Source organism: Zootoca vivipara, chromosome 2 (genome assembly GCF_963506605.1).
Source record: "Zootoca vivipara chromosome 2, rZooViv1.1, whole genome shotgun sequence".
NCBI classification, from domain to species: domain Eukaryota; kingdom Metazoa; phylum Chordata; class Lepidosauria; order Squamata; family Lacertidae; genus Zootoca; species Zootoca vivipara.
The window spans coordinates 61,298,962-61,311,752 of record NC_083277.1 but is presented as its reverse complement, the minus strand read 5'-3'; the positions used below and the strand labels follow the sequence as shown (position 1 = coordinate 61,311,752).

At 45.8% G+C, this 12,791-nt stretch overlaps 1 long non-coding RNA gene across 4 annotated transcripts; it reads right to left on the bottom strand.

The window, feature by feature from the left end:
• Positions 1–4,169: 4,169 nt before the first annotated feature.
• Positions 4,170–11,858, bottom strand: LOC132591721 (uncharacterized). 4 transcript variants are annotated; one of them, XR_009557135.1, is made up of 5 exons: positions 11,579–11,858; positions 10,472–10,629; positions 8,266–8,360; positions 5,753–5,809; positions 4,170–4,362 (listed from the first exon to the last, which is right to left on the bottom strand). It is a non-coding gene; the product is annotated as an uncharacterized LOC132591721 (long non-coding RNA). The 4 variants fall into 4 exon arrangements; XR_009557136.1 differs by having other exon boundaries at positions 10,472–10,595; positions 11,579–11,833; XR_009557137.1 differs by having other exon boundaries at positions 10,472–10,579; positions 11,579–11,826.
• Between the last annotated feature and the right edge of the window lie 933 nt (positions 11,859–12,791).

The following is a 12,791-nucleotide window of genomic DNA, read 5'->3' as shown; positions in this document are numbered from 1 at the left end:
ATCTGTCTGGCTCTCTCCATGTCATACAGAAAATTACTGGCGATCAGTGCTGGACCCTCTTGCTAGGGTCATGGGCTTTCGGATGCCCAAGGATGCCAGCCACTAGAATCTCCCTGATTCTTCTTCCTCATGGGAACTTAGCTTTCTGGCCAGCTGACAAATTTTATACACACTGATTACGATTGCTGCAAACCAAATAGGCCCATGTGCTTCTGTTGCTGCTACTATTAATCATCCCATTTCACAACTAGCTGCAGCTACATGATAGCTATCCAAATGCCAAAACCACAGATATCTTCCCTTCCATAAGGGTGCCCTACCATAACATTCCTCTGAGTGGAACAGAAATCCATTAGAATACAATCACAACATTGCTACCCAGATGTTATTTGAAATGTGTGTGTTTTTTTTAGAGTTTTCGATCATCATGACATGCACGCATAGACGCAAACCAACAATATGGACTTTGTTTTTCAGACAGTGCCTGATGCAGAGACCCTGTAATTATTCCTCTATGCATGAGCTCGCCTGAGTATTTCTTATAATTAAGTAAGATGCTGCTATGGTTGTTGTTCAGATGTTCTGTTCAGGGACTCCTAAAGGAAACCTGTGTGTGATGACATGGTTATATAAATATGAGTGGATGCATGTAAACAAGATATCTCTTAAGTAATCATTACTGGCTCTCTTGCTTTCTCTGCTCCACCCTTTGATGCCTTATATAACAGGCATTTGGTTTATATATACTGATTATTTTCTGCAAGGTTGTGTGTCAAAGGGAGTAATGAAATACATGGGGGCGTTTTTCAGTCCTAGTAAAGGGATTGGCTGGTTGGCTAGAACCCTGGAAAGGGTGTTATATTATACAGCCAGGTTATACAGCAACCAATCACCTACACTTGGCCAATTTAAATACAGTGGTACCTCGGGTTACAAACGCTTCAGGTTACAAACGCTTCAGGTTAAAAACTCCTCTAACCCAGAAATAGTACCTCAGGTTAATAATAATAATAATAATAATAATAATAATAATAATTTATTTTTTATACCCCGCCCATCTGGCTGGATTTCCTCAGCCACTCTGGGCGGCTTCCAACAGAAATATTAAAACACACTAATTTCTTAAAGATTAAAAGCTTCCCTAAACAGGGCTGCCTTCAGATGAAGAACTTTGCTTCAGGATGACAACAGAAATCGGGCTCCAGCAGCGCGGCGGCAGCAGGAGGCCCCAAGCGGTACTGCAGGTTAAGAACAGTTTCAGGTTAAGAACGGACCTCCAGAACGAATTAAGTTCTTAACCAGAGGTACCACTGTAGCAAAAAACAGGCTCCTTTGGTAGGTTAAGCTGGGGTTAGCCAGTATGGTGACCTCCTGAGGTTGCTGGACTCCAACTCCCATCATCCATGATCTTGCTGGCTGGGGCTGATGAGAGTCCAACATCATTGGCTACCCCTGACTTGAATAGTTCTGCTGTCCAGACCCCAGAGCCATAGAGCCATTAAGTTGCAAGGGACTTGAAGGTCATCTAGCTCAATCCAATCCCATTGCAGGAAAAAGGGCAGGATATAAATATGATAAATGAATCTACGCCTAAAAGCACAAAGAGCTTCTCTCCAAATTGTCTTTCTACTGTCAACCCACATGACTTAAAAAACAACATTTTCTCTAATTGGGTTTCAAGATAAGAATACAAATATAAAGAAAACCTTGCCTGGGATCCAGTAATTGTTTCTACATGTGCAGATAACCATTAGCATATGCAAAATCTGTGTCCTCTCTTGTCCTCTGTTCTGGGGTTCCCCCCCCCCAACCTGCCAGAGCAGATTTAAGGACTCTGGGGTGGGAGACGTGGGGTGGGTGGGAAAGTCCCATTGCACGATTGGACCATGTTCCGTAATTACTTAACCAGTCCCAGAAGCCTAGCCTGCATGTTTAATGCATTTTTGTTTTCCATTGGGCACTGTGGAGTCATGCTGAAAAAGGCTTGACAAAGCATCCGTTAGATAAGATTTAGAGTATAGATGCAGCAGTTTTGTACCACCAGCTGGTGGCACTGCTACTTCACTTTTATAGAATAAAAAAATCCTTCCAGTAGCACCTTAGAGACCAACTAAGTTTGTCATTGGTATGAGCTTTCGTGTGCATGCACACTTCTTCAGATGCACTGAAACAGAAGTCACCAGACCCTTATATATAGTGAGAGGGCGGGGAGGGGTATTACTCAGAAGGGTGGTGGGAATGGGTGATTGGCTGATAGGTGTGGTAAACCTGTTGACGACTGTTAACGACTGCAATTGGTCTTGCAGGAAAAAGCAAGGGGTGAGATGGCTAAAAATAGCTTTATCATGTATAATGAGATAAGAATCCAATGTCTCTATTCGGACCAGGTCTCTCCATGGTTTTAAGTTTCAGCAACTTCTCTTTCTAGCAGGGGCGTAGCCAGGATCAAAATTGGGGGGGCAAGGGGCGGGGGCAAGGGGTGGGAGGGGAGGGGCCACAGTGGAAATGTGGGCGGGGCCACGTGGCCTGCGCCTCCCAGGTCTTCGGAGGAGGCGGCCCCAGGCTCCCGCTCCCGGCGCGAAGCTCCAGAGTCACGCAGGGAACGCGAGCCTGGGGCTGCCTCCTCCGAAGACCTGGGAGGCGCGGAGGACGCAGCCACAGGCTCGCGTTCCCTGCGCGACTCTGGAGCTTCGCGCCGGGAGCGGGAGCCTGGGGCTGCCACACTGCGCCCCTCAGCCTTTGCTTCTAGGGGGGCAGTTGCCCCCTCCTGCCCCCCTGCCTACACCCATGCTTTCTAGTCTATTTCTGAAATTCTTTTGTAATAAGACAGCTACTTTGAGATCTTGTACAGAATGTCATGGGAGACTGAAGTGTTCCCCTACTGGTTTCACTGTCTTGTGGTTCCTGATGTCAGATTTATGTCCATTTAACCTTTGGCGTAGGGTTTGGCCTGTTTGTCCAATATAGAGAGCTGAAGGGCACTGTTGGCATTTGATGGCATACACAATGTTAGAAGATGAGCAATTAAATAGTCCTGAGATGGTATGTTGGATGTTGTTGGGGCCAGTAATGGTGTTGTCTGGGTGTATGTGGCAGCAAAGTTGGCATCTGGGTTTATTGCAGGCTCTGGTACCAGTGTCCATGTTAAGTCTGGTGGTTGTATTATTGTGGGAGAAGAGTTGTTTAAGATTGGGTGGCTGTCTGTAGGAAATGAAAGGTCTTCCTCCCAGAGTTTGAGAAAGAGAGCTGTCATTGTCTAGGAGAGGTTGTAGATCTCTGATGATGCATTGGACTGTTTTAACTTGGGAGCTGTATGTGATTACTAGTGGTGTTCTGTTATTTTGGAGGGGGGAATCTGTCTTGCAGCAAGTTCTCTCTGGGTATCAGTCTGGCTCTGTTGATCTGTTGTTTAACTTCATCAGGTGGATATTTTAGTTCTAAAAAGGTTTGCTGTAGATCTCTTAGGTGAGAGTCTCTGTCTGTAGAGTTGGAACAGATGCAGCTGTAACGTAGGGCCTGGCTATATACAATGGATTGTTTGGTATGTTTGGGATGGTAGCTAGAAGCATGTAGATATGTTTGTCAGTCAGTTGGTTTACAGTATAAGGTGGTGTCTATACGCCCATCCTGTATTTTTATAGTAGTGTCCAAAAAATGTATTTCTTGCATAGATTGGTTCATTGTTAGGTTGATGGTGGGGTGAAATTCATTGAATGTCTGGTGGAAGGTGTCCGGGGTCTGTTGACCATGTGTCCAGATAATAAAAATATTGTCAATGTATCACAGTACAAGAGAGGTTTGAGTGGGTAGGAGTTTAGGAAATGTTGTTCTAAATCTGCCATGAAGATGTTGGCATACTGTGGGGCCATGCGGGTGCCCATTGCTGTGCCGCTGATCTGGAGGAACAGGTGATCACCAAATTTGAAGTGGTTGCGGGTAAGGACAAAATGGCAGAGCTTGGTAGCAAAGTCTGCTGTGATTTTTTCTGAAATTGTGTTCCTTATGGCTTGTAAACCATTGTGTGGGATGTTGGTATACAGAGATTCCACATCCATAGTGGCTGGTGACTTTTATAGAGCTGATTACACCATCCTTCCTGCAACAGGGTATTCCACAATGTGAATCCTACCACAATGGTATTTCATTATTATCACCTTTCACTAAGGCTTGATAGTATTATGTTTTAATGGAAAACAAAACAAATACACTTTGTTTTACATGCATTAAACCCAGACACTTCTTCCTTCCTTTCCGAATGCCCTGAAGACATTCTTAGGCAACTCGGCTCATGTCCTCTGCTAGTTGTTGGCTGCCCCAAATTTAATCCTTTTCCTTCTTTTTCTTCTTGTCACCACTGCGAGCCTGCGGCATACAAGAAGAGAGAATGTAATTTGGAGCCAAGGATCATTTCACAATCCCCCAACCCTCTTTCGCCTTTCATTATGATAACCACATTCCAAAAAGCAGCAGCTTCTGTCTGTTCAAGCAGGGATATCTTTTATCAGGGACAGTTTTCATCCTCGCTGCCATTGCTTCTCTTTTCTTCAGAGACACAAGTGCTTTTGCACCTAAGACCATACAGTTTCTCACTGTTTATGCCCAAAGCATGCAAATACAGGGTGATGATAGCAAAAAGAAGGGCAGTCTGGCCCATCCACCAGCCAAAGAAGGAGCAATTATAGGAAGCTGCTTACCCCCTTCCCTGCTAAAAAAAAAAAAAAGAACATTCAACTTCAGCCGCCAATTGCACTGGGACTTCAAAGGAATCATCTGCCGACTGACCATCCATTGGCAACAGGACTTAAAAGTGTGGTGTGGGTTTCAGGCTTGTAAATGTCCATATGTTATTGCAGTCTACTGTAAGTTGCCTTAACGGTCATCCAGTCTTAAGGTGGGATATAAATATTCCAATACTTCTCACAGGGGTATTAAAACCTTGGTTTGTACCACTTAGGACTGCCATTGGGTGTGGATGGGGGTGTTATGTGATTGTATGATTCTCCATACAGTGGTACCTCGGTTTACAAACAGCCCTGTTTACGAACTCTGCAAAACCAGAAGTAGTGTTCCAGTTTGTGAACTACAAACGGAAGCCGAACAGTGGAAGGGCACCGGTGGCGGGAGGCCTCATTAGGGAAAGCACGCCTCGGTTTAAGAACAGCTTTTGTTTAAGAACGGACTTCAGGAACGGATTAAGTTCGTAAACCAAGGTACCACTGTACAATGAAACCCCCACATCATAAACTGGCATGTCAAGGAGATGGATGGTTGTTGATACCATGGAGTGCCTTGCAACATGCAAGTCCCCAATTGAAGTCTGAAGTGGTACAGCCCAGACAAAGGTTTACCACCTCTGTGAAGGACTAGACCAGGCATCCCCAAACTTCGGCCCTCCAGATGTTTTAGACTACAATTCCCATCTTCCTTGACCACTGGTCCTCTTAGCTAGGGATCATGGGAGTTGTAGGCCAAAACATCTGGAGGGCCGCAGTTTGGGGACGCCTTGACTAGACAGTGTCTGCTGCTAGTACATTGGCAGTGAATACAGACAGGATTGTCAACTAGCTTTCTAGCAGGCCTACTGAAAGGCAAACATTTAGAAAGTCGCTCTTTAGCTTGGATAAAAGGTGGAGCGGAAAGTGTTGACCACTAAAATAATATGGGACCAAATAATAAAAATAAAAATCAGCATCCCTACCTACCTGCCAGCAGCTGAACCCCTTCCCATTCAGTCTACCAAGCATCTAATTACCTTTTCAGAATCGCTGTCTGAGCTGCTGCTGCTGCCGCCATCATCTTTCCCATCATGCTAGGGAGCAAAAACCAAGCAATTAGTCTAGTGGTGGTACAGAACACAGAACATGGCAGTCACGGGAACATACCATTGGTCCACCTGGCTTGCATCATCTACCCTGACTTGCAGCAGCTCTTCAAAGTTTGAGACAGGGGTCTCTCCCAGCCCTACCCTGGACATGCCAGGGATCGGATCGGCAACCTTTGGCATACAAAGCTTCTGCTCTGCCTCTGAGACACAACCACCCCCATTACTTAGGGGGGGGACACCCAGCTTTATATATAGAAGGTATCAGATTCAATCCTAGTATCTCTAGAAAGGCTGGGAACTCATGGAGAGCTACAGCTAGTCGGTATATTTGTTTCTTCAATTTCTTACCCACCCTTCTCTGTAAGGTCACATCATCATCATCATCATCATCAACAACAACAACAACAATAATATAAACAAAAGCAACCATTTAAAAACCACCAACCCCAAACAGCCATACAGAAATTAATGCTTTTCAGGCAGGTCATAAAAACAACATTCCTCCGCTGTCAGAGGTCAGGGTAAAGAGAAGTATTTTCAGCCTATGCCGAAAGCTATACAGTGTCATGGATTGGGTGGATGCAGTCAAAATGGGGAAAATGAGAGACCAGAGAACCTAAATTGACAGATCCATCCATCGCTACCATCACAAGACATACGGCAAATTTGGGGAATGTTTTTTTTTAATGTGGCAGATAAATGGATGGGAATCTTCTGAGATTTTGAATCCTCGACATTTGCCAAAGCGTACAGAAATGAACAAAGCCTACTGCATCTTGCAGGATGAGCAGGTAACTGAAAGAAGGCACCTGGGGCCGAATTAGCATCTTGACTTCAATGCATGTTGATGCACTTTGTGCCAGTCTTGGACTTCTATGCTATGATGTGGGAACATGAAAGTGGATTCTAAAGGGGGGGGGATCGCTGCACTTTCATTCTAGCTTAAAAGCTCACTCATCATGTGCCCTTTTAAAGATGCTACACACCCATCCAGCTGTTTTTTCCCTACATTTCACAACAGCGTCTTTCTATCTCCCTTTTAAATGCTGAGTTATGTAGGCATTTTCCTGATTAAAAATTCCCCTTTAGTTATCCAAGCTGGGCCCAGGTTGACTCGCATACAGAGCAGGGAGGAAACAGCCAACTACTGCATTGCTTTCAAAGGTCTTAAGAAAACAAGCGGTGAATCATAGCCAAATAGTGATTGTGGCATGTCATGTCTTGCAGACCCACTGTGTGGGAGCCTCACAGTTAGATAAACACTTCTTCTCAACAGTGGTTTACCAAGATGCACAATCTGAGCCAGTGTCTGTAAAAGATTCTGAATTTTAAGCCTTCTTTCATAGCCTCCAGTCATAGGCCTTTATTCCAAACTATCACTACCCTTCACATTCCTCTTTCTTCTTGCCAGCTAGACTCACACTGGCACAGAGAATATAAATTTGAAGCAACTACTGCATATATCTTTTTGAAGTGTTGCACAAATAAATGAATTTCCTGATCTGCGTAAATGTATTCCTCATGGAGGATGTTGGTAGAATGTGGTCAGTCCTTTGTAGCCACTGACATCACCTATAATTTGAACTCCCATTGTAGGACAAATTCTCACAAACTGCAACATCATGCAATTAGTTGGATCAATGCAGCTTTACAGGAGCAGCTGCTGCCGCAAAGTGATAAATAGTTCTGCCATCTGAGCAGAACAAATGAGCTTGCAGTAGCTCCGATGTGATGATTTCATATGGCACAGACAGTGAATGAGCTATTAAAGATTTCCATGCTACTTCATAAAATTGGAATGTGTTTACTGCATTATCTACTTGCATTTTGACGTGCTTTCGAACTGCTAGGTTGGCAGGAGCTGGGACCAAGCAACGGGAGCTCACCCCGCCACAGGGATTCAAACCACCGACCTTCTGATCAGCAAGCCCTAGGCTCAGTGGTTTAACCACAGCGCCACCTGGGTCCCTTGAAATTAATGAACATGACTAAGACCCACTGAAATTAATGAACATGACTAAGTTGGGTCCATTACTCTCAGTGGGTCTACTCTAAGTAAAACTTACTTGAAAACTACTCAAAGACTTTCAGGATGTTGAACTGAGGAATCATCTGTCTCAACGAATGAAAGAGACATTCACTCCAACTCCAGTGCTCTCTCACCACTGATGTTTGAAGCCATGTGCACCCTGACAATCACCACAGTCTGTACCTGTTCTGTAGTTTGATGTGTTTTCCCTGAAACCAGCTTACATCAAATTTCAGAGTTAAGCTGAGGTGTGTGCCTTTGAGACATTCGCAGATGACAACTCATGAACAGATGACAACTTCAGTTGAGGGACTTCAGTTGAAGGGAACCAAGCAAGTAAATGTGCATTGGGTGGAGACATGCCTGCCAGCTGTAAGAAAAGCCACCTCTAATTCAGCATCCCTTTTCTTACCTTTTTCTCCTTTTTCTTTTTCTTGTCTTTCTTCTCACCCTCTTTCTTGCTTTTTTCCTTTTCCTTTTCCTTTTCCTTCTCGTCTCTCCCAAACACTAATGGTTATGAGATGAAAGAAAACAGAGAAACGGGAAGCAGGGATGCTGTGACATTTACAAAGTGCCGTCAAAGATCCATCACCTTCGTCTGCGTTCCCCAGCGAAGAAAACTTCCAAACACTATTGCAATGGTGGCTATCCTTGCTTTCGCCAAGTCCATAGGCTTTGCAGGTCTGCTTCTCTGCTATAGGCACTTTACCAAAGGCCCTTCAGCCTTCAGTCTAGGAATGCCACAAACCACCGTTGCATATGCCACAACTTAGTCATCCATGCTTATTACAAAGAAAAGGAGCCTATAGCTCACCATATGCTATTGGATGCTTCAGCCAGTATGGCCAATGGTCAGAGATGATGGGAGCGGTACTCCAACAATATCTGGAGAGCAACAAGTTTCCACCCTTGCTTTAGTGGATAGTCCAGGTGTAGTTACTAGCGTCCTCCAGATGTTCTGAACAACACCTTCCATCACCACTGGCTGTGGGCCATTCTGACTGGGCCTGATGGGAACTGGAGTTCACAGCATCTGGTGGGCACCATGTTGGCTAACCCTTGATAGTGTACCAGTAAGGGGGGGGGGGGCGGGAAACAAGCAAGAAATTAGCTGTACATTTTACAAGAGACTAATTCTGCTGTCTGGATTTTTCACAGAGGATCTATAATCAAGTAGATGGCTATCTCTGTCAGCCTTGAGCCTTCAGGAAGTCAAGAGGAAACAAAGAACAGACCAGCTGGGCATATTAGTCTTGCCAGAAAATAGCCTGCTTTAGTTTATGAATGGCATTATAGGCTCATTTCCCAAGATTAGAAACTACAGGGGCAACTCAGATATGGCACTGAGTATTTGAGGACTTCAGGGACCCAGGTGGCGCTTTGGGTTAAACCACTGAGCCTAGGGCTTGCTGATCAGAAGGTCGGCGGTTCGAATCCCTGCAATGGGGTGAGCTCCTGTTGCTCGGTCCCAGCTCCTGCCCACCTAGCAGTTCGAAAGCACGTCAAAGTGCAAGTAGATAAATAGGGACCGCTCCGGCGGGAAGGTAAACAGCATTTCCGTGGCTGCTCTGGTTCGCCAGAAGCAGCTTTGTCATGCTGGCCACATGACCCGGAAGCTGTCTGCGGACAAACGCCGGCTCCCTCAGCCTATAGAGCGAGATGAGCACGCAACCCCAGAGTCAGACACGACTGGACCTGATGGTCAGGGGCACCTTTACCTTTTATTTGAGGACTTCAGTATCGTAACTGCTGTTCATGACACTTTCTGCTCTATTGAGATGCAGGGATCAGGTGTATTTCAGAATGCCAAACATCAGCCTTTTGTCCATAAGAATATAAGAAAGCCCTGCTGGATCAGGCCAAAGGCCCATCCAGTGCAGTGACTCATCATAGTGGCCAATCAGCCTGAAAGCACTTCCCACTTGTGGTTCACAGCAACAGACTCTGACAGTGGGTGTGTAGAACATAGCAATTGGACCTGCAGAATGCTGCACAAGTGGAAATAGGTGATGGTGATATGAGAGATGTTTTATTACCGGTATGTTAACTTCTCAGGGCAGCACAAGGGATTCTAACTGTTGAGGTGAAACATCCTGCTGCTGCCCACATGATGGGGGAACAAGCTTGGTAAGAAGTCTCCGCTGCTAGGCGGTGGGGGAAATCCATTCCAGATCCCCTCCCTCTCACCAGCCAAGACATCTCCTTTCAGGTGAAGCCAGTGCAAAGCCCCACCACACTACCAGGTGGTGGAACCCTCCTCGCTGACTCAGTAGGAGGGGAGGCATTCCGCGTAGCTTTGCCACTAGACCGTCTCTGCCCCTAGAGCAGGCACCCCCAAACTGCGGCCCTCCAGATGTTTTGGCCTACAACTCCCATGATCCCTAGCTAACAGGACCTGTGGTCTGGGAAGATGGGAATTTTAGTCCAAAACATCTGGAGGGCCGAAGTTTGGGGATGCCTGCCCTAGAGGCTGGGAAGACCAACGGCAAAGCTGGGCAACAGAATAGGGTAATGGTCCTTGAGAGGTGCCACCTGAGGCAACTGCCTCACCCAGCCTCATGTAACTTCTTTGTTAACAGAAGTATTCTCAGTATAGATGGAAAGCAAAAGTGACCCACCTTTTAAAATGGAAGACATTCTTCAGTCGTGAAGCAGCTCTTGCCAGGAGGAAATGTAGATGTATTAGTATTTAAACCTGTTTCCTAAGACCACACAATCCACATTCCCTGTATATCAAGGGGACTGGTAAGGATTTGGAAGGGGTAGGAGAAAAAGACTGTGAAAAGGTTATTGGAGGAAAGGGGATTTTTACATGGGATACAAAATATTTCTGGCATGGGGGTTGCTCCAAACACCCTGATTTAAATTGTCTTCAGGACACTTGCCCTGAGAGAGTATATATCCTAGCACATACAAAAGAATCTGGTTTTGCCTGTTGTGATTTGGCCTCAGGGCCGTCTTAAGCGCCCCTGGCACCGTGGTACGACGGATCCCTCCGGCGCCTCCTGCCCTGTTTCCCATCGCAGTGGGCGGGCGGGCGCAGCGCGGCTGCCACAGGCGCTGCGCGGCGGGCAGGCACAGCACGGCTGCTGTGGGCGCAGCTGCGCGGCAGACCGGCCAGGGGGCAGGCAGGCGCAGCTCGTGGCGCCTCCCTGGCGGGCCAGCGCCGTGGTGCCCTGCGCTACCCAGCCTGGCCGTAGGGCCGGCCCTGTTTAGCCTCACTCACCTCCACCACGATATAACATACACGGACAGATTAGCCAGCATTGGGTAAGCAAATTGGCTAATTTTGTGTAGCAAAAGAGGAAAAGTTTAGTTCATCCCAGTTCCCCAGCTAAGGCCGAATAAACCAGCCAAACCACTATAGAGGAACTCAGGCACATAAAGTCAATGCAAATTTCACCATCCTGCATATGCTTATTTTCCTATGTAAATCTGGCAAGCCCTAACTTTTACTCCTGCTGTAGATTTGTCTCTGGGTGAAGTCTTAATCCACACCTGAGACAGCATCTTTCTCCCCCTAAATGGTGAAGAACCTATGCCACAAGGCAAAATGTCCCAAACCTTAGTTCAGTAAGTGATATGTAATGCAAACAGCCTAAAATCAATAGACTCCTCCAAAGTGCACATTCAAAATACAGTGTCTTCTATAAGCACAGAACGAGAATCAAATTAAATTTTCTTAATGGGGGAAAAGGAAAGCTGGTTAAAGAAAGCAACCTTACCTGGTAGGGAAGACAGAAAAGCAGCCTTGCCTCTTCAACAATGTTCTTTTGACCTGTGGAACCTCAGTCCCTTCCGCCTTGTCATTTGTGCTCTCTCCACCCATATTGCAACATGGACAAGAGGAAAAACTTGTTCCACCCACCCCAGGCACCGCACACAATCAGGGAGTGTCCTTTTCGTAGATGCTGTCTTTGCTCAGGCAAACCTCATTCAGTAATCCTGACATATCTTCTATCTACTAGAAAGCTCTGGTTTAAAGCAGTTAGTACAATCCTGCATCACATTTGAGATATCTCCATTATCACTCCACAGTTAGAATTAAGCCACTGAATCAAATGGTGGTCAGCTGCAGGGCAGCCCAATACTGTTTGCCGCCTGAGGCAAAGGACAATCTTGCATCTCCCCATTCCACATACAAGAGCTGATTGCAGTGATTGTTGAATCTTGCTAACCTTAGAGATCCCAATCTCCTAAGGTCAGCAGGCTGGTTGAAGGAGTGTAGTGTAAGCGAGAACAACAACAAAAAGAGAACAATTACCAGACCTTTAGAAGGCATCTCAAGGCAGCCCTGTTTAGGGAAGCTTTTAATGTTTGATTTCTGTATTTTAATGTTTTGTTGGAAGCTGCCCAGAGTGGCTGGGGGAACCCGGCCAGATGGGCGGGGTATAAATATTAAATTATTATTATTATTATTATTATTATTATTATTATTATTATTATTATTAGCTGCAAGTCTCAGCATTGGCTTCCTCACTCTGCCTAATAATAAGGCTGTGATGGGTGAAATCCCTTTTGGGAAAAGAATGTCCCAGAGTTCTCTCCTGGCTCATAGAGTTTATTCACTCATTTCATTCTTATCCCACCCTTCCCCTAAGAACTCAGGGTAACATATAAGATATTCCCCCCCTCTTTGATCCTCACAACAATCCTGCAAGGTAGGTCAGGATGAGAACAGCTGGTCCAAGATCTGAACTAAGGATAGACACATCTCTGGGGCATGTAATACAGTTGTACCTTGGAAGTTGAACAGAATCCATTCTGGAAGTCCGTTTGACTTCCAAAATGTTCGGAAATGAAGTTCCTGCAGCCAATCGGAAGCTGCTGAAGCCCCATTGGATGTTCAGCTTCCAAAAGAACATTTGAAAACTGGAACACTCACTTCCAGGTTTTGATCGTTCAGGAGCCGATTTGTTCAGGAGCCAAGGCGTTCAA